At 39.7% G+C, this 21,111-nt stretch overlaps 1 long non-coding RNA gene across 1 annotated transcript; it reads right to left on the bottom strand.

Moving 5' to 3' along the window:
- Nucleotides 1-20,594: 20,594 nt before the first annotated feature.
- On the bottom strand, nt 20,595-20,956 carry LOC127742399 (uncharacterized). The gene is made up of 2 exons (XR_008003610.1): nt 20,735-20,956; nt 20,595-20,654 (listed from the first exon to the last, which is right to left on the bottom strand). It is a non-coding gene; the product is annotated as an uncharacterized LOC127742399 (long non-coding RNA).
- Between the last annotated feature and the right edge of the window lie 155 nt (nt 20,957-21,111).

Below are 21,111 nucleotides of genomic sequence, written 5' to 3'. Positions count from 1 at the left end.
AACGCAAAATAATCAAGGGATTCTATTTCGACATGATCGAGAACCGACAGATGATTAGCCGTGCTGTGACAGAGCATTTGGACCTTTTTCACTGAGAGGATGGGATGCAGCCATTGACAATGGTGATGCCCTACATACAGTTTGCCATGGAAAGGAGTAAGAAGGATTGGGTGAAAGCAGTAGGAAAGCAAAGATTCAGAAGGAACACAGCACCTCCATGCACTTATCTGAAATTCCCACCATTGAATTACATGAGTAACTCTATCTTCATTTTCCGTTTATTCTTTATTATTATTCGAAAACCCAACAATCAATTATTATCCGCTTGACTGAGATTTACAAGGTGACCATAGCTTGCTTCATACCAACAATCTCTGTGGGATTGACCCTTACTCACATAAGGTTTGTTACATGGATGACCCAGTACACTTGCTGGTTAGTTGTGCGGAGTTGTGACAGAATGTGATTTATGTTTGAGAGCACCAAGTCTTTGGAGCCATTGTTGATGATCACAATTTCTTGCACCAGAACCCCTATGTCTACGAGGATCCGATACATCACAGTTACTTCATCATGGGATTGGAGCCTCGTATTAGACGATAGCGTTTCCTAATCGAGCTTTTCAACATCCTCTGTCTAGCCCGCATTTTGACCCTGATGCTCCTTACGACTTTCCCTTATCCTGGTTACATCCTGATGCACCTGTACAACCTTTTCCTGATGATCCTGAGCACCCTATACCAGCTCAACCTTTGAATGAGGTGGAACTTGAGCCTATCATTCCTGATGAGCCCGAGTTAGCTGGTGACTACGTACCAGTGATACCACCAGAGTGGGACTTTCCCCCTGAGCCAATCCCTGCTTTTCCACAACCAGATGAGCTGGCACTACCAGACGGTGGGGTAGCCCCTATATACGCGAACGGACCTGTGCTCGCGAATGGTTTTGTACATAGTGACAGCAGTGTTTCTGGTGGATCTGAGGGTTTAGCTGTTGCTGCGGACGATAACGAGGAGGAGGATCCTGAGATAGAGATAGAGCAGGATAAGGAGATGGACGAGCCTCACGGCGATTCTCCGAATGGCCACGTGTAGATATAGTCTGACAACAGAAAGGGCATTCTTTTGATGACACTCTAGTCTGACATTATCTGTTAGTTAGTCTCTCACCTGTGTTAGTACACCCGAGAGCTAAGAGCTATATAGTGGTTAGGCTAGCCTGGGTGCCAGTTTAGCGGCTTTTTGTATGAGGCCAAGCCCTAGGAGTGTCGTGTATATATTAGCTACGTAGGATGACGAGGATGTAAACTGACTTGATCTTGTGTAAACGCTACATGTTTTGTTATAGTGTATATGATGTATATTATCAGTTATATTTCTATGTTTCTTTATGCTACTTTCCTTTTACTCTCAATGTATGCTTCATTATTTTATCTCTTCTCCGCAACGAATAAAAAAAAGTTACTCGTAAAATTGGCATCGTTCTAACAAGGAACAGGCTCATATATTAAATATTATTTAATAATTAGGAAGGATAAGTTAGTAACACTTAGCTTCTTGTATGACCATGGCATACTGGGAGTTGGGTCGTTACAAGATCCCTCCCCGGCCGCCTTGGCCGAGGCATTCTAAGCTGCAATAGCCTTTCTCGCCCTCTTAAAAGAATTCATGGATTCATTGTTCTTAATCATCTATGCAAACAAACATCATAGTAGGAAACCAAACTACGACTCAGAAAAAGATCTCACAAAGAGACAAACTCGACAAATCGATAAGCAAAACCAATAGAAAAATTGACCACTACCCAGCTCAGCTCGGAGGAGAGAGGGGTTAGCTAAAAATTTCTTTGTGTCGAGATGAGGAGGCTCCCCCCAGTTTTCTTCCAGCACAGTCACAAAAGCTTGTTCATCCTCATCTAACATCTCCCACGAGTATCTCGATACCACTACATTCTTTTGCCATTCTAAAGGAAAGGTGGGCTCATCATTCTCATCCAGAAAAAAGGGCCGAGCTCCTTCAACAGCTCGGACCCTAAAAAAGTAATTTTTGAAATCGCAAAAAAACTCATCAAGCATAGAGAAAACCTTTTTCCCCTGGGAAGCTCGGAAAGAAACCCAAGCGGCTTTCTTCTTCACAACACCAGGCTTTGTCAAAACAAAAAGATAAAAGAAGAGAGATTGCAAAACAGGGATACCAAACTCATGACACAGTAGCTGAAATATTTTTATAAAACCCCAGGAATTGGGGTGAAGTTGGGATGGAGCTACATTATTAGGACCATAACAGGCTGGTCTCAAAGGGGGTAAAAGGAAGAGTAATATTCATTTGACTAAAAAAGAAGTCATAGGCATAGAAAAAGGGGCGCTCTCCAGCAATCCAGGTAGAAAAGCAAACCATTTCGTCAGAAGTTGGAGATACGAGCTCATAATTCTTCTCATCACTACTGTTGCCACAAATCCTATAAAACTGCCTAAGTTGCTGACAAAACTCTAAGTCAACCAACGAGACGCATAAGAAGACTATAGAATCCACCCAATCGGCCATGCCCTCAGGGACCTGGGAAAATGTCTCAACAATATTTTTGCGAGAGGACATGGTTAACTAGTCCTACAAGAAGAAAAGAAGATTGGATTACTCAAAAACATCTCGGAACACTAATAAAACAACTCGGGCATAAACGGAGACAACTCGAAAAACTAAAGCATATAGGTGTCAAGAAGCCAGACAAAGCAACAAAAGGAAACCCCAGGAGCCAGTCCAAAAAGTTCCAAGGGCATCCTTTGGAGGCAGAATAAGGACTCAGGGAAGCCTACAAGCCTACATCTCTACACGCCCCAACAAGAAGATAAAACCTCTATTTCAACAAGAATGACACTCAGAAAGGCCAGAAACCAAATAAAATCATCAAAATAAGCCGCCTCTCAAAATTACGACTTCAGTCTACCCAACAGCAAGAACATGCCAAGCAAAAAAATAGACAAAGGCACAATCTTTTCTTCAAAATCAAACAAGCTACTTATACAGAAATAGGCAACAACATGCAAAACCCTAGAAGCTTCAACCATTCAGGAAACGCCGGAAAGGAAGAAACCAGAAATCATAGTGACAAAAAAGCGTAGAAATGCACAAAGGTTCAAACTTTCCAAAAAATTACTCAAGTTAAAACCCTACTGTACCAGGAAAATAAAACAATACAAGCGAAAAAGAAGATGAACCAACCTGAAGAAAGGATAAGCGTATGGAGGGAAGATTGAAGACGAAGCTGTCGTCGAAAGCAAAGAGGGCACCTACGATCACCAAGCGAAGTCGCGAAGAGAAGACGCAAAAGGGCGGAACAACAGGCTAAAACAGAAAAGCGATAAAGAAAAAGGGAAGTTACAGAGAAGAGGAAAAACCGTTTCTGTGGGTAAAGTTCAAAATAAAAGAAAAGAAACGGGGCATTGAAAATACATTAATGAGGGCATTAAAACCCTCGTGCATTCCCAAGGCTAGGACGCTAATACAAAAGCGCGCACTCTCAGAGGAAACGAAACGTTCCACATTCAAAAAGGAACCCTACAAGGAGAAAGTCAACTAAATGCTCGAGTTCGGCTTCACCCGAGAAGGTTCGAAGACCTAAAAACTAAGGCTCGACCTCCAAAGTAAAGACCGAGCTCGAGCAGGGGCACTGTTCATACTCTAGGTCGAGTTATCCGACCCGGGATGTTCTACAGACAAAGTGACTGACCTCTTCAGGTCAGAACGACCCGACCTCTTCTCAGAGAGTTCGACCAAGTCACCAGGAAAGCCCAAAGAAGGGCCCCAATAGAGGAACCCGACCTAAATCCTAAGGCAGCCCAAGCCTATAGAAGATAAGGGCGGTTCCCTTGAAGATAAGATGACCTCACTTGAAGATAAGATAAGATAAGATAAGATAACTATCTTATCTCCAGAAAGGTCACTCCACACCATTATAAATACACTAGAGCACCCAGGTATAAACTCAGACTTTGATTCTACGAAAATACCTGCTTAATACCTTGCTAACTTAAGCATCAGAGTCCCTTGTAGGTACCCCCCACCCTCCGGGGACAAAGGATCAGCACCATCACCAAATCTAATAAGTCAGACACGACAGCTCCGACCATCTCAGAAGATCTCGTCTGAGATTGACTTACAGTTTCAGGTAACCCTCGAAACAGCATTCATTTCATGCATTATTCTCATGAAATCGTGTAAAGTCCACAATGTTTGCTTGAATCAAGATGTAAGTGTATATTCATCCAAAACTTGCTTATTACCTAAGAAAATGCATGAAACTATCTAAAAAAAGAAAATAAAAGGCCAGTAAAATTGGCCAAGATGCCCTGGCATCAATCACACCACCAGATTGGGAATTACCTTTTGAACTCATGTGTGATGCAAGTGACCTTGCAATCGGTGCTGTGTTGGGACAAAGGAAGGGCAATTTAAACCATGTCATTTATTAGGCAAGCAAAGTATTGAATGAAGCTCAGAAAAATTACACCACAACAGAGAAGGAATTATTGGCTATGGTTTATGCATTTGATTAGTTTAGATCATACTTGATTGGATTTAAGATTGTAGTTTACACTGACCATGCTGCCCTTAAGTATTTGATGTCAAAACAGAATGCCAAACCAAGACTCATCAGATGGATATTGCTCCTACAAGAGTTTGACATTGAGATAAAAGATAGAAAATGGAGTGAAAATCACGTTGCTGATCATTTATCAAGGCTGCCACAAGAAACAAATCAAGAAGCTTCACATCCAGTAAATGAAAGCTTTCCTGATGAACACCTTTTGCAAATCCAACAAGCCCCTTAGTTTGTAGATATTGCAAACTATAAGGTTGGAAGGAAGATCCCTCAAGAATTCACCGAGCAACAAGTGAAGAAGCTGCTCAATGAAGCCAAGAAGTTCTTGTGGGATGAACCATTCTTATTCAGGAGGTGTCCAGATGGGATGATTAGGAAATGTGTTCCTGAGAATGAAATGAAAGATATACTATGGCACTGCCATAATTCAGCCTATGGTGGTCACTTTGGACCAGAAAGAACGGCTGCCAATGTACTCCAAAGTGGATTTTATTGGGCAACCATCTTCAAGGATGCCAGGGAGTTTGTTCATCTATGCAATGAGTGCCAGAGAGCTGGAGGATTGACAATAAGGAATGAGATGCCTCAGAACTACATCCTGGAGATAGAACTCTTTTATCTTTGGGGTATAGACCTTATGGGCCCTTTTCCACCTTCATACTCTTTCGAATACATACTTGTGGTAGTAGAGTATGTCTCAAAGTGGGTGAAAGCCATAGCCATAACCACATATAATGCACAAATTGTCCAGTAATTCCTTAAGAAGCACATTTTTACTAGATATGGAGTGCCTAAGGGTCTTGTCAGTGATGGTGGTAGCCATTTTTGTAACAAACAAATGGAAAAGTGATGAGCGGATAATTTATACGCTTTTTGGCATTATTTTTAGGTAGTTTTTAGTATAATTTAGTTAGTTTTTAGTATATAATTATTAGTTTTTATGCAAGAATCTCAATTCTGGACTTTACTATGAGTTTGTGTGTTTTTCTGTGATTTCAAGTATTTTCTGGCTGAAATTGAGGGACCTAAGCAAAAATCTGATTCAGAGGCTGAAAAAGAATTGCAGATGTTGTTGGATTCTAACCTCCCTGCACTCAAAATGGATTTTTTGGAGCTACCGAAGCCCAATTAGCGCGCTCTTAATTGCGTTGGAAAGTAGACATCTTGAGCTTTCTCACAATATTTAATAGTCTATACTTTGTCCGAGTTTTGATAATGCAAACTAGCATTTTAACGCCAACTTTCAACCCTTTTCTGACGTTAAACGCCAGAACTGGCATAAAAGCTGGAGTTTAATGCCAGGAATAGCCTATGCACATGAAAGCTTTAATGCTCAGCCAAAACACACACCAGGTGGGTCCTGAAAGTGGATTTCTGCACTATCTATCTTAGCTTACTCATTTTCTGTAAACCTATGTTACTAGTCTAGTATAAAAACTACTTTTAGAGATTCATTTTGTACCTCATGATATTTTACATCTGAATTTGTATCTTCTACGGAATGAGTCTCTAAACCTTATGGTTGGGGGTGAGGAGCTCTGCTGTGTCTCGATGAATTAATGCAATTATTTCTGTTTTCTATTCAATCACGCTTGTTTCTATTCTAAGATATTCATTCGCACTTCAACATGATGAATGTGATGATCCGTGATACTCATCACCATTCTCAACTTATGAATGCGTGCCTGACAACCACTTTCGTTCTACCTTAGATTGAGTGTGTATCTCTTGGGTTCCTGGTTCACGAGTTTGATTGCCTCTCCTGACAACAGAGTGATCAAATCCGTGAAACCAGAGTCTTCGTGGTATAAGCTAGAATTAATTGGCAGCACTCTTGGGAAGAAGTGACTGTGACGAGCTTCAAACTCACAAATGTTGGGCGCAGTGACAGTGTACAAAAGGATCAATGGATCCTATTCCAGCACGAGTGAGAACCGACAAATGATTAGCCCTACGAAACCCATAGTTGGACCATTTTCACTGAGAGGACGGATGGTAGCCATTGACAACGGTGATCCACCAACATACAGCTTGCCATGGAAGGAACCTTGCGTGAGTGAAAAAGACAACAGTATGAAAGCAGAGATTCAGAAGACAGAGCATCTCCAAAACCTCAACCTATTCCTCATTACTGAATCACATGTACTTTTCACTTCATGTTCTTTATTCTTCATAAACAAAAATCATTTTTATCACTAATCTCCTGAATAAGAGTTACAAGATAACGATAGCTTGCTTCAATCAGGCAATCTCCGTGGGATCGACCCTTACTCACATAAGGTATTACTTGGAAGACCCAGTGCACTTGCTGGTCAGCTGCACGAAGTTTTGTATCACGATTTTGTGTACCAAGTTTTTGGCGCCATTGCCGGGGATTGTTCGAGTTTGGACAACTGACGGTTCATCTTGTTGCTTAGATTAGGAATAATTTATTTTTGTTGGTTTAGAGTCACTGTTTGGTTTTCTAAAAATTCTAAGTTTGATGTCTTTTATTGCTTATTATCTTATACATTTTCGAATTATTAGGTTCCAAATATAAAGATTTTTAAGTTTGGTGTCCTTTGTGTTCTTATTTTCTTAAAAATTTTTAAAATTATTCTTGCTGTTCATCTTGACATTCAATGTTTTCTTGTTTGTTTCCATTGTTTTAATCTAAAAATTCCAAGTTTAGCGTCACTTTGTTGTTTTCTCTCTCCACTTTAAACTCAAAAATAAAAAAAAATATCTTTTCCTTTAATTCCTCATAAAATTTCGAATCCCTTGGGTTGACTTGGTCAAAATTTTTAAAATCATATATTTTTCAAAACTTCCTAACTACTTTTTCTCTCTCTATTTTTCGAAAATATTCTACAAATTTTTTCAAAATCTTTTTAATTAATTAATTATTTTAGTTTTCGATCTCCTTTTATTTTATTTTTTTTTTAATTTTGGTATTTTAAAAAAAATAATAAATAAATAAAAGAATAATTTTTTCTACAATCCACATCATCTCCCTTTCTCCATCATGGACCTAAGTAAAAATGAACAGTCTAGAAGGACTCTGGGGTCATATGCTAACCCTACTACTGCTTCATATGGGAGTAGTATCTGTATACCCCCCATAAGAGCTAACACTTTTGAGCTAAATCCTCAGCTTATTATCATGGTGCAGCAAAACTACCAATATTCCAGTCTTTCACAGGAAGAGCCTACCGAGTTTTTGGCACAATTCTTACAAATTGCTGACACAGTACGTGATAAGGAAGTGGATCAGGCTAAGAGGTGGTTAAATAACCAACCCAAAGCCAGTATAAGAACATGGAAACAGCTATTAAACAAATTCCTGAATCAATATTTCCCTCCTAAAAGGATGACACAGCTAAGGGTGGACTTCCAAGGCTTTAACCAAGAGGATCATGAATCTCTTTATGATGCCTGGGAGAGGTACAGAGAGATGCTAAGAAAATGCCCCTCTGAAATATTTTCAGAGTAGGTGCAGTTAGACACCTTCTACTATGGGCTTACAGAAAAGGCCCAAATATCTCTAGACCACTCAGTTGGTGGATCTATACACATGAGAAAAATAATTGAAGAAGCTCAAGAGCTTATAGATACAATTACAAGAAATTAGCATTTGTACTTAAGTAGTGAGTCCTCCGTGAAAGAAGAAGCTAAGGAAGTAGCCATTGAACTTAGTCCTCCAGAACAAGTTGCTGAATTCAATCAGCAATTATGTTATCTAACAGAACAGCTAGCAAAATTTAAGGCAATGCTACGAGAAACCAAGGATGCTAACCAAGGTTTGGAGAAACAATTGAATCAAACAAAACAGCATTTATCCAGACAAACAACAGAAGAATGCCAAGCTGTTCAATTAAGGAGTGGAAAGACATTATATGTCTCAATTCAAGGCAATAGAAAGTCAAGGAATGAACAACCAACAGAGGATGAGAAAACCACTGCCCAAAATCCCTCTAAGGACAGTAAGAGCACTAAGAGGAATAATTCTGGCGTTCAAACGCCAGAAAAGGGTGAAAAATTGGCATTGAACGCCCAGTGGATGCCCATTCCTGGCATTCAAACACCAGAAAAGGGTGAAAGAATGGCATTGAACGCCCAATCCATGACCAGTTCTGGCGTTCGAATGCCAGAAAAGGGTAGAAAATTGGCGTTAAACGCCCATCCAACCCCTAATCATGGCATTCAAATGCCAATGAGGGATCAAACACCTACAAGTGCTGATAGTAACTTTCCTAAAAAGGCTTCTCCAACCACCTCTATAGGAAATAAACCTGCAGCAACTAAGGTTGAGGAATATAAAGCCAAGATGCCTTATCTTCAAAAACTCCGCCATGCAGAACAGGATAAACAATTGCCCACTTTACAGACTATCTCAGGACTCCTTAAATAAAGATCCTATTTGCAGAGGCACTTGAGCAAATACCCTCTTATGCTAAGTTCATGAAAGAGATCTTAAGTCATAAGAAGGATTGGAGAGTAACTAAAAAAGTTCTCCTCACTGAAGAATGCAGTGCAGTCATTCTGAAAAGCTTACGAGAAAAACTTAAAGATCCAAGAAGCTTTATGATACCATGCACATTAGAGGGTACTTGTACCAAGACGGCTCTATGTCATGTAGGGGCAAGTATCAACCTGATACCTGCATCTACTATCAGAAAGCTTGGTTTGACTGAAGAAGTCAAACCAACCCGGATATGTCTCCAACTTGTTGATGGCTCTATTAAAATGCCATCAGGCGTGATTGAGGACATGATTGTCAAGGTTGGGCCATTCGCCTTTCCCACTGACTTTTTAGTGCTGGAAATGGAGGAGCACAAAAGTGCAACTCTCATTCTAGGAAGACCTTTTCTAGCAACTGGACAAACCCTCATTGATGTCCAAAAAGGGGAGGTGACCCTGAGAGTCAATGAGGATGAGTTTAAGTTGTATGCTGTCAGAGCTATGCAGGACCCAGACACATCAAAAGACTGCATGAGAGTTGATATTATTGACTACCTGGTGGAAGAAGTCAATATGACTGAGAGTCTCGAAAAGGAGCTAGAGGACATCTTTAAAGATGTTCAGCTCAAGCTGGAGGAATAAGAGAAAACAGAAGAACCTTTGATAACTCCTCATAAGGAGGAGAAGCCTCCTAAACCCGAGCTCAAACCACTACCACCATCCCTGAAATATGCATTTTTGAGAGAAGATCACACTTTTCCAGTGATCATAAGCTCTGCTTTAGATCCACAGGAAGAGGAAGCACTGATTCAGGTGCTAAGGACACACAAGACAGCTCTTGGGTGGTCCATAGGTGATCTTCAGGGCATTAGCCCAACTAAATGCATACACAAGATCCTATTGGAGGATGATGCCAAGCCAGTAGTTCAACCACAGCGGCGGCTGAATCCAGCCATGAAGGAGGTGGTGCAGAAAGAGGTCGCTAAATTACTAGAGGCCGGGATCATTTATCCTATTTCTGATAGCCCTTGGGTGAGCCCTGTCCAAGTTGTTCCCAAGAAGGGAGGCATGATAGTGGTTCATAATGAAAAGAATGAAATGGTTCCTACAAGAATAGTCATAGGGTGGCGCATGTGTATTGACTACAGAAGGCTCAATACAGCCACTAGGAAGGATCACTTTCCTTTACCATTCATAGACCAGATGCTAGAAAGACTAGCAGGTCATGACTATTACTGCTTTTTGGATGGCTATTCAGGCTATAACCAAATTACAGTAGATCCTCAGGATCAAGAGAAAATAGCATTCACATGTCCATCTGGAGTATTTGCCTACAGAAGCATGCCATTTGGTCTGTGCAATCACCTACAACTTTTCAGATATGCATGCTCTCTATTTTCTCTAATATGGTGGAAAAATTTTTGGAAGTCTTCATGGATGACTTCTCAGTATTTGGAGACTCATTCAACTCCTGTCTTGATCATCTAGCACTTGTTCTAAAAAGGTGCCAAGAGACTAACCTGGTTTTAACCTGGGAAAAATGTAACTTTATGGTGACTGAAAAAATTGTCCTTAGGCATAAAATTTTGAACAAGGGAATAGAGATGGATCAAGCTAAGGTGGAGGTAATTGAAAAATTACCACCACCTGCCAATGTTAAGGCAATCAGAAACTTTATGGGGCATGTAGGATTCTATAGGAGGTTTATAAAGGATTTTTCAAAAATTGCAAAACCTCTAAGCAATCTGCTAGCTTTTGATACACCCTTTGTCTTTGACTTAGAGTGTTTGCAGGCCTTTGAGACTCTGAAGTTTAAGTTAGTCACAGCACCTGTCATTTCTGCACCAGACTGGACATTACCATTCGAATTAATGTGTGATGCCAGTGACCATGCTATTGGTGCAGTATTAGGACAACAACATAACAAGCTTCTGCATGTCATTTACTATGTCAACCGTGTTCTGAATGACGCACAGAAGTATTATGCAACCACAGAAAAAAAGCTGCTTGTAGTGGTTTATGCCATTGACAAGTTTATATCTTATTTAATAGGATCAAAAGTGATTGTGTATACTGACCATGCTACTCTTAAATATCTACTCACAAAGAAGGATTCAAAACCCAGGCTCATAAGATGGGTGTTGCTTCTGCAAGAGTTTGATATAGAAATAAGAGACAGAAAAAGGACAGAGAACCAAGTAGCAGATCACCTGTCCCGAATAGAACCAGTAGAAGGGGTGTCCCACCCCTCTACTGAGATCTCTGAAACCTTCCCGGATGAGCAACTCTTTGCCATTCAGGATGTATCGTGGTTTACAGACATTGCAAACTATAAAACGTTAAGATTCATACCCAAAGAGTACAACAGGCAGCAAACAAAAAAAATAATTACTGATACAAAGTACTACTTGTGGGATGAACCATATCTCTTTAAGAGATGTGCAAATGGAATGATCCGCAAGTGTGTGCCCAGAGAAGAGGCACAGAAGATTCTATGGCATTGCCATGGATCACAATATGGAGGACATTTCGAAAGTGAGCGGACAGCCACAAGAGTCCTCCAATGTGGTTTCTACTGGCCTACTCTCTATAGAGACTCTTGAGAGTTTGTACGTAGCTGTGACAATTGCCAAAGAGCTGGTAATCTGCCTCACGGTTATGCCATGCCTCAGCAAAGGATCTTAGAGATTGAGTTGTTTGATGTATGGGGTATAGACTTCATGGGGCCTTTCCCACCATCATACTCAAACACTTATATTCTCGTGGTAGTAGATTATGTCTAAATGGGTAGAGGCAATTGCAACACCCACTAATGATACTAAGACAATGTTGAAGTTCCTCCAGAAGCATATCTTCAGCAGATTTGGTGTCCCCATAATACTAATCAGTGATGGAGGAACTCATTTCTGTAATAAACAGCTTGACTCTACTCTGATCCGATACGGAATTAACCACAAAGTGGCAACTCCATATCATTCACAAACAAATGGGCAAGCTGAAATCTCAATAGAGAAGTAAAACAAATCTTGGAATAGACTGTAAATACCCGTAGAAAGGATTGGGTAAGGAGTCTGGATGATGCTCTATGGTCATATAGAATTGCATTCAAAACTCCTATAGGGACCTCTCCATACCAGCTTGTGTATGGAAAAGCCTGTCACCTACCAGTGGAATTGGAACACAAGACCTACTAGGCATTCAGATTCCTAAACCTTGATGCCAAGTTAGCTAAAGAGAAAAGATTGCTCTAGTTGAATGAGCTAGAGGAATTCAGACTCAATGCTTTCGAAAATGCAAAAGTTTACAAAGAAAAAGCAAAAAGGTCGCATGACAAGAAACTGTCATCCAGAGTCTCTGAGCCAAGATAGAAGATTCTACTATTTAACTCTAGGCTCAGATTGTTCCCTGGGAAATTAAAATCTCGGTGGAGGGGACCATATGTGATCAGTCACCATATGGATATGTAGAGCTTCAGGATATTGACTCTGACAAAAAGTTCATTGTTAATAGACAGAGAGTCAAACATTATCTTGACAGCAATGTTGAGCAAGAATGCTTAAAACTGAGACTAGACTAAAGCTCAGTAAAAGTCCAACTAAAGATAGTAAAGAAGCGCTTATTGGGAGATAACCCAATCTTATTTTTCTATGTTAATTACTTTTTCATTTCATTTTCCATTGTTATTTTATGTTTTCCTTAGGTTGATGATCATGTGGCATCATAAAAATGGCTGTAGAAATAAAGCGGATTCAAAACAACATCAAAAACAGCACACCCTAACGGACAGGCTTACTAGCGTTTAAACGCCAGTAAGGATAGTAGAATGGGCGTTTAACGCCCAGTCTGGCAGCATTCTGGGTGTTAAACACCAGAATCGGAAGCCAGAGTGGCATTTAACACCAGAAAAGGCTGTCTGGTGTCTGGCTGGTGTTAAATGCCAGAAAGGGGCACCAGCCTGGCGTTTAACATCAGGAAAGGTAGCAGAACTGACGTCTAACGCCAGATTTGGCACACAATGGGCGTTTAAATGCTAGGAAGGTGCAAGGATGAGAATTCGTTAACACCTCAGGATCTGTGGACCCCACAGGATTCCCACCTACCCCACCTCACTCTCCCTCTTCTCCATACATTTCTATAACACTATTCCCCCAACACCCACCTACCTCACCATTCACATTCAAACCATTTCCCTCCCAAACCCACCCATTCTCCACACGGTTACCCTCTCTCCCTTACCCTATAAATAACCCTCTCAAGCCTCCATCTCCCACTTCTTTTCTTCTTCTCCTTCTTTCTTTCCTCTTTTACTCAAGGACGAGCAAACCTTTTAAGTTTGGTGTGAAAAAAAGCATTGCTTTTTGTTTTCCATAACCATTAATGGCACCTAAGGCCGGAGAAACCTCTAGAAAGAGGAAAGAAAAGGCAGTGGCTTCCACCTCTGAGTCATGAGAGATGGAGAAATTCATCTCAAAAAGTCCATCACTAGAAAGTGGATGGAGCAACCAAGAGAGACCACTCATGGACCTTAACAAGAGCATGAGGAATTCTCTCATTAAGAAATCCTTGAGATGCCTCAAGGGATACATTTTTCTCCACACAACTATTGGGAGCAACTAAGGATAGGAGCACCAAAAGCACTAAGGGAGGAGCAACAAAGGCAAGGAAGAGACATTGAGGAGCTCAAGCACTCTATAAGATCTTCAAGAGGAAGAACTAGCCGCCATCACTAAGGTGGACCCATTATTTAATTTCCTTGTTCTTATTTTTTCTGTTTTTCAATTTTTATGCTTTATATTTGACTATGTTTTAGCTTCATTACATGATCATTAATGTCTAGTGTCTATGTCTTAAAGTTATGAATAATTCCATGAATCCTTCACCTTTCTTAAATGAAAAATATTCCTAATTACAAAAGAACAAGAAGTACATGAATTTCAAATTTTATCTTGAAATTAGTTTAATTATTTTGATGTGGTTGCAATACTTTTTTTTTCTGAATGAATGCTTGAACAGTGCATATTTTTTATAGTGAAGTTTATGAATGTTAAATTTGTTGGCTCTAGAAAGAATGATGAACAAAGAGAAATGTTATTGATAATTTGAAAAATCATGAAATTGATTCTTGAAGCAAGAAAAAGCAGTGAATAACAAGGCTTGCGAAAAAAATGGTGAAAAAGAAAAAAAAGAAAAAGAAAAAGCAACCAGGAAAAGCCAATAGCCCTTAAAATCAAAAGGCATGGGTAAAAAGGATCCAAGGCTTTGAGCATTAATGGATAGGAGGGCCCAAAGGAATAAAATCATGGCCTAAGCGGCTAAATCAAGCCGTCCCTAACCATGTGCTTGTGGCATGAAGGTCCAAGTGAAAAACTTGAGACTAAGTGGTTAAAGTCGTGTGCTTAAGAACTCTGGACACCTCTAACTGGGGACTCTAGCAAAGCTAGGTCACAATCTGAAAAGGTTCACCCAATTATGTGTCTGTGGCATTTATGTATCCGGTGGTAATACTAGAAAACAAAGTACTTAGGGCCACGGCCAAGACTCATAAAGTAGCTACATTCAAGAATCAACGTACTAAACTAGGAGAATCAATAACACTATCTAAATTATGAGTTTTTAATGGATGCCAATCATTCTGAACTTCAAAGGATAAAGTGAGATGCCAAAACTTTTAGAAATAAAAAGCTACTAGCCCCGCTCATCTAATTTGAACTAAGCTTCATTGATACTTTAGGATTTATAGTATATTCTCTTCTTTTTATCCTAATTTGTTTCCAGTTGCTTGGGAACAAGCAACAATTTATGTTGGGTGTTGTGATGGGCGGATAATTTATATGCTTTTTGGCATTGTTTTTAGGTAGTTTTTAGTATGATTTAGTTAGTTTTTAGTATATAATTATTAGTTTTTATGCAAAAATAACAATTCTGGACTTTACTGTGAGTTTGTGTGTTTTTCTGTGATTTTAGGTATTTTCTGGCTGAAATTCAGGGACCTGAGCAAAAATCTTATTCAGAGGCTGAAAAAGGACTGTAGATGCTGTTGGATTCTGACATCCCTGCACTCGAAATGAATTTTCTGGAGCTACAGAAGCCCAATAGGGGCGCTCTTAATTGCGTTGGAAAGTAGACATCTTGGGCTTTTGAGCAATATATAATAGTCCATACTTTGCCCGAGTTTTGATAACGCAAACTGGCGTTTTAACGCCAACTTTCTACCTTTTTCTGGCGTTAAACGCCAGAACTAGCATAAAAGCTGGAGTTTAACGCCAGGAATAGCCTATGCATGTGAAAGCTTCAATGCTCAGCCCAAACACACACCAAGTGGGCCCTGGAAGTGGATTTTTGCACTATCTATCTTAGCTTACTTATTTTCTATAAACCTAGGTTAGTAGTCTAGTATAAAAACTACTTTTAGAGATTCATTTTGTATCTCATGACATTTTACATCTGAATTTGTATCTTCTATGGCATGTGTCCCTAAACCTCATGGTTGGGGTGAGGAGCTCTGCTGTGTCTCGATGGATTAATGCAATTATTTATGTTTTCTATTCAATCACGCTTGTTTCTATTCAAAGATATTCATTCGCACTTCAACATGATGAATGTGATGATTCGTGACACTCATCACCATTCTCAACTTATGAACGCATGCCTGACAACCACTTCCGTTCTACCTTAGATTGAGTGTGTATCTCTTGGGTTCTTGGTTCACAAGTTTGATTGCCTCTCCTGACAACAGAGTGTTCAAATCCGTGAAACCAGAGTCTTCGTGGTATAAGATAGAATCAATTGGCAGCACTCTTAAGATCCGGAAAGTCTAAACCTTGTCTGTGGTATTCCGAGTAGGATCTGGGAAGGGGTGACTGTGACGAGCTTCAAACTCACAAATGTTGGGCGCATTGACAGTGTGTAAAAGGATCAATGGATCCTATTCCAACACGAGTGAGAACCGACAGATGATTAGCCCTACAAAACCCATAGTTGGACCATTTTCACCGAGAGGATGGATGGTAGCCATTGACAATGGTGATCCACCAACATACAGCTTGCCATGGAAGGAACCTTGTGTGAGTGAAGAAGACAACAGTAGAAAAGCAGAGATTCAGAAGACAGAGCATCTCCAAAACCTCAACCTGTTCCTCATTACTGAATCACAAGTACTTTTCACTTCATGTTATATATTCTTCATAAACAAAAATTATTTTTATCATTAATCTCCTGACTAAGAGTTACAAGATAACCATAGCTTGCTTCAAGCCGACAATCTCCGTGGGATCGACCCTTACTCATGTAAGGTATTACTTGGATGACCCAATGCACTTGCTGGTCAGCTGCACGAAGTTGTGTATTACGATTTCGTGTACTAAAAAGCTGCTTCTCAAATATGGAGTAATCCATAAAGTAGCCACACCATATCACCCTCAGACTAATGGCCAAGCTGAATTGGCAAACAGGGAGCTGAAGAAAATTTTAGAGAAAATTGTGGGGATCACAAGGAAAGACTGGGTAAGAAAATTAGATGACTCTCTGTGGGCATACAGAACAGCATTCAAAACTCGAATCGGGAAGTCACCATTTTAGTTAATCTATATCAAATCTTGTCATCTTCCTATGGAGTTAGAACATAAAACTTACTGGGCCACTAAACTTCTCAACCTTGATTCTCAAGCAGCAGGAGAGAAGAGGCTACTATAACTAAATAAGTTGGATGAGTTTAGACTGGAAGCCTATGAAAATGCTAAGATTTACAAGGAAAAAGGCTAAGAGATGGCATGACAAAAGGATCTCAAAGAAGGAGTTCGAACTAGGACAGCAAGTACTCTTGTATAACTCCAGGCTCAAAGTTTTCCCTGGCAAACTCAAGTCCAAATGGACTGGTCCCTACTTGGTGACAAAGGTTCTTCCTTATGGAAGCCTTGACCTTATGGATGAAGTAACAAAGGACATCTTCACTGCAAACGGTCACAGGGCAAAGCATTACTTGGGAGGCCATTAGGACAAAGAGAAGGAGGTTCAGGAATTAAGTTGACCAAGAATGAAGGATGTCAAGCTAGTGACATTAAAAGAGCGCTTGTTGGGAGGCAACCCAACCAGAGGTAGTTTTCTTTTCCTAATTATTTCAATAAAAAGGTTAAGCAGATTTATCTGTATTGCAAGGAGCTAAGTTTGTTGTTGCACACCAAAACAATTTAAGGGTGAATGAAGGGTGCTAAGTTTGGTCTTCCACCAAAAATCTCATTTAAAAGCAAATTTCAACCCTCTGCATAAATGGTTACTAGTTCTAAACAATCAGGGAAACTACTCAACCATTGTCTGTTTTCTAGTTTTTAGTTTTACTAACTTCAAGCAAAGGCACAAGGTTTCATGTAGATGGATGATTTGTTGCATAAGAGGTGTTGGCAAGGTACTAAGTTTGGTGTTCACACACCAAAGAAATTTCAAAAGTGTACAAACAATTCATGCATGCTAACCAATTACTTAAGGGCTTGGGAAACAAGCAACCCCTAAGGATGGTGTAGGAAAACATTCAACCTCTAGAAGGAATCTGCATCATCATCCAAAAGAGATACAACAGAGATAAATAAGGATGACAGAAGGTGTAATGACCCAACTCCCAGTATCCCATGGTCATACAAGAAGCTAAGTGTTACTAACTTATCCTTCTTAATTGTTATCTATTATTTAATATTTGAGCCTGTTCCTTGTTAGAGCGATGCCAATTTTTACGAGTAGTTTATTTTATTATTTTTTTTTGTTGCGGACGTTCAGGTAAAATAAACAAGCATATAATGAGGATAATAGAAAAGTGGCATAAAGAAACATAGAAACACAGCAGATAATATACATCATGTACACAATAACAAAACATGTAGCGTTTACACAAGATCAAGTCAGTTTACATCCTCGTCATCCTACGTAGCTAATATTTACACGACACTCCCAGGGCCTGGCCCATACAAAAAGCCGCTAAACTGGCACCCAGGCTAGCCTAGCCACTATATAGCTCCTAGCTCTCGGGTGTACTAACACAAGTGAGAGACTATCTATCTGATAATGTTTGACTAGAGTGTCATCAAAAGAATGCCCCTTCCGCAGTCAAACTATATCTACTCGTGGCCGTTCGGAGAATCGCCGTGAGGCTCGTCCATCTCCTCAACCTGCTCTATCTCTATCTCAGGATCCTCCTCCTCCTCATCATCCGCAGCTACAACTATACCCTCAGATCCACCAGAAACACTGCTGTCACTATGTACAAAACCATTCGTGAGCACAGGTCCGTTCGCGTATATAGGAGCTACCCCACCGTCCGGTAGTGCCGGCTCATCAGGCTGTGGAAAGTCAGGGATTGGCTCAGGAGGAAAGTCCCACTCTGGTGGTATCACGGGTACGTAGTCACCAGCTAACTCGGGCTCATCAGGAATGATAGGCTCAGGTTCCACCTCGTTCAAAGGTTGAGCTGGTATAGGGTGCTCAGGATCATCAGGAAAAGGATGTACAGGTGTGTCAGGATGTAACCAGGATAAGGGAAAGTCGTAAGGAGCATCAGGGTCAAAATGCGGGCTAGACAGAGGATGTTGAAAGGCTCGATTAGGTAACGCATATCGTCTAATACGAGGCTCCAATCCCATGATGAAGTAACTGTGATTTACCGGATCCTCGTAGACGTAAGGGTCCTCGAACTCATAAAAGATCACGCCAGTCTCAATCTGAGGGGGAGGAAGGGAGAGAAGGGGTAAGAACTGGGGAGTTCTTAGTAGGATCGGGGTTGTTAGTTACATTCATTTATTCATTTTCGATTAGCAGATGGATATTAGAATACAGTAAAGTAGTAAACAGTAGTTAAAATAGATAGGGAAAATAGAAAACATAACACAAACAGAAGAGTGCAAGAAAATAAAGCATAGACATAGCACTCAAGCAAACAAACATAAAGAAATATATCAAACACAAGTAGGAATGCAACAGAGAGTAATGCGCAGACAAGAATGATGCATGTCTAGTCCTAGTGCAGGTAATGAGCTCATCTGTCGGTTACTAACCCGCTCCCGACGTTATCCAGCAACCTCTGTCTGGATAAGGCTTTCCTATTGGCTATACCCCTGTGTACAGGAAATAACCCCTCTGCCACCATAGGGTCCACTGCATACAGGAAATAACACATCTGCCACTGCAGGGATGTATGCCGACACACCTTCTGTATACAGGAAGTAACCCCTCTGCCACTACAGAAATGGAACAGGTGGTCACGGTACTTCTGTAGCAGGAAATAACCCTTCTGCCTTACAGAAATAAAATATGGATCTGTACCGCAGGAAAGCGTTTCTCAGTGGTTGCACCATTATCTATCTGACTGCTACAATGCAGTAGAAGAACATATGGATATCTCTGAGGTTGCCTTCATGCAACAGATGACCTCTCAATAGGTTCTCTACTCTTTATCATATTACTCTCTTCGCTTTGTCTCTTTATTCTGCTCTGTTTGTTCCTTTCTCTGCGCTTCCTCACTTTATTCTGCTTGATCTATTTAACGTATGTATTTAAAGCTTATGTAAATTTCGATATGATTAGTTAGCCTGCCCCAAGTATAGGTTCATTAAGTCTATACTAAAACAGTTTAACTTTTCATATAATACCTAACCCTATTCGCAAATCAAGAACTAACTATGTTGCCCTAGTTTGTTCACTAGTCTCTGTCTGTTTCTCTATTGTTAAAATTTTACAGACTTTTTCTTCGATTTTTATCTTTTCTTCAACTTTTTATCTTTTCTTTATCTTTGCCTCACTAATGTGTTCTTACCACACCCTAAGTGTTTTATGAGGGTAATTATAAGATTTTGCACTTAAAGTTGTCTTTCTAAAGCTTTTACAGAAAACTGCCTGTTCCGCATTATTTTACTATTTTTATTAAAATATTATTTTTAATTAAATATTATTATTTAATATTTTATTATTATTTATTATTTTATTATTAATTTTCCCTTACCTTTAACCTTTAAAATTCACTTTTTACCACCCGTAACTTTTAATATTTCTACTTTAACCACCCTAACTTTCAGAAATTACTAAACAACCCCTTAAACACCAAAAAATTTACTTCCTTGCCCTTTTTAAGATCTAAGGCCTGTTCTTCATTGTTCTTCATCACACTCAAAGTGTTCTTCATGTTCTTCATAAATTCTTCAGATTCTTTCTCTGTTTTTACCCGTTTTTCAGTCTTTTCAGCAACCGATATTTACCATAATTCAAAATAAAATTGCAGCCACTAAAACCCCATCTTTTCTACATGATTTCAACACAAATTGAACCCCAATTTAAGCTCTAGGGTTTCGTTTTTCCAGCTGCTCCAAGAACATGAACATAAAGCTTGAATTTCCCGTTTTTCCAGCTGCCCAAGAACATGAACTTTAAAGCTTGAATTTCATCAAATTTCATCAAAATTTCACCAAATTTTCACCAAGAATCAATCACATATGCAACCAACTTTTAGCACATCCAAATAATACAACCTTCACACATCTCAAACACAAATAATAAAGATTAATTTCGTGACACCCTACCTGGTTTTGCTGCTCCTAATTCAATCAAACTTTCAGGTGGTCCTTAAGCACTTTTTCCTCCTAAATCACATCAAGAAAACACATATTTAACCATGTTTCCTTGAAACCGAGTCAAAAGAGAGATGGTGCAGCCAACTCACCTTGATCCCAGCCTTGATAAGTCATATGATCATGTAGAGAAAGAAGAGAGGATCATTTTGGTCGGATTGGAATTTTGATTTGAGTTTTAGTTCAGCAGAAATCAAGCTTTGAAGATTTGGAACTAAGAACTTTTCTCTCTTTTTCTCTCTACCTATTTTCGGCCACAAAGTGAAAATGAGCCAGCCTTGGGGGTTTTGGGGGTGTAGGGTGAGTTGTGATTGGTTGGATTGGAGGTGGATTAAAATAATATTAAAATATCTCAGGTGTATAACTACTAAAACTAGATGTATCGGAACACTTGCAAAAACATCTCTAAAAATTATTCTCTGAGCTACTAGCATAAATAACACTAGTAACATATTTATTATGAGAATAA

This window comes from Arachis duranensis, chromosome 10, assembly GCF_000817695.3.
Source record: "Arachis duranensis cultivar V14167 chromosome 10, aradu.V14167.gnm2.J7QH, whole genome shotgun sequence".
Lineage (NCBI taxonomy): Eukaryota > Viridiplantae > Streptophyta > Magnoliopsida > Fabales > Fabaceae > Arachis > Arachis duranensis.
Note: the sequence above shows the minus strand (reverse complement) of the source record. Positions and strands in the feature narration are given on the sequence as shown.